The sequence below is a fragment of the Austrofundulus limnaeus genome, unplaced genomic scaffold, assembly GCF_001266775.1.
Source record: "Austrofundulus limnaeus strain Quisiro unplaced genomic scaffold, Austrofundulus_limnaeus-1.0 Scaffold1132, whole genome shotgun sequence".
Lineage (NCBI taxonomy): Eukaryota > Metazoa > Chordata > Actinopteri > Cyprinodontiformes > Rivulidae > Austrofundulus > Austrofundulus limnaeus.
The window spans coordinates 103,407-105,158 of record NW_013953534.1 but is presented as its reverse complement, the minus strand read 5'-3'; positions in this window follow the sequence as shown (position 1 = coordinate 105,158).

Here is a 1,752-nt window from a genome sequence, read left to right as displayed (position 1 = left end):
CATTTTAATTTATTTATTTTATGACCACAATGATAAGCCTGAGTGGTCTGTTGACTGACCTTTGTATTTGTTCAAATAATTGTTATGGACAGGTTACAATATAAAAATGTTTGTTATAATCATGTCTTGTGATTATTTGACAGGAGTTTTACTTTTAAACTGTAAGTGTATTTAATTTAGTTATGTTAGTTAAGATGTAAATACAATAAAAATTAAACCAAGGTTTAGAATAATTATCATTTTGATCATACATTGGTAATGTCTCTCTGGGCCTCGTGTCACTTTATGTTTAATAAATGACCCTGTGGTCAAAAAGGTTAAGAACCCCTGGACCATAAGACTCATATAAACACATTACCTTTAAACATTCAAGCTAATTTTGTCAAAAGATAAAGTTGTTATAATCTCAAAGGGACAGAGATGTTTGTTTAATCTAAATTTAAAACCAATTTGAAGGAACGGTGTACTTCAATCCAAGGAATAAGATTATGGAATAATCTGGTGAGTGAAGTTAAAAATACCAGATAAATCATAAAAGTTGGTCTGTTAAAGAAATGGAATAAGGTGTATTTATATGAACTGTTGTTCACCAAGGTTTTGATGTTGTTTTTGTTTAGCTATGGTTTTTTTGTGAATTTTTGTTTGATTTTATTCTTGGGAAAAAGGGGAAATATTATAAGAAATGTTTTATTCTCTCTGCTGCTGTGGAGGGTTTTTGTTGTTTTGCAGTTGATTCTGGGTACTGTGGACAGAGACTGGGATGGACTCACCTGTGTGCAGTCTTCACTAATGAGATCTGGTTTGAGTTAAGGTACCTTCTGAGGTCCATCTGATGCTGGAATATTCAGTCACCTTTGGTACTGCCTATGACAGAGTTATTTTCCTGAGTAAACCAGTCGTCTTATCAAACTGTATTTCTGTGCTTATCTGTGTTCAGGTTGGTGTTCCCGACTCCTCACCATTGTTCCACTCTCGTTAGAGTTGTTTGCTCACCTTCTGGAACTTGAGTGGATCAGCTCGTTGTCCTCTGCCCTGCCGCTCTCACACAAGAACCTGCAACCTGATTTTGAAACCATCTGTGAAGGACTTACCTTTTGGAAAAGCCTCTTCAGACCTCCCCTCCATGCTAGCCTCCTCGTCAAAGATCTGTAAGAGAACGACACCAACATTTTCTGATCATAATTCCCTCCTGAAGGAACAACTCTCTACAGCCTGTTTTTATTATTAGTAAATAAACTCAGTCACTTTTTTACTCCAGTTTTCATTTTCCTGTTTTTCACTATCATTCTAAGCTCTCATTTATATTTTTTTCTTATGTTGTGTATAAAGTTTTTGTTTTTTGATTAAATTAATAAAGTAAAAAATAAATAAATTAAATGGGACATTTTGTACACAATAAAATGGTGAGTTTGTGATTGCCAAATGTTTTATTTGAACACACTATGTCAGTGGTTCCCAAACTTTTTATCTTCTGACCCACAAAATATCCATGGCAAAAACATGTGACCCCAAATATTACTGGTCTGAGTACATGAACTTTGTTAATAACCCTAAAAACACAGGCTTTTTGACAATCTAAACAGCTTGTACACAAATATAAATACTTATTTATACTTACTTCCTCTGATAGATTTGTATGAAAGCACCAACAGCAACGTGTCACTTGACTGTCACTTGACTACTTTATACTTACAGTGGTTTGCAAAAGTATTCATACCCCTTGAACTTTTCCATATTTTGTCACATTACAAC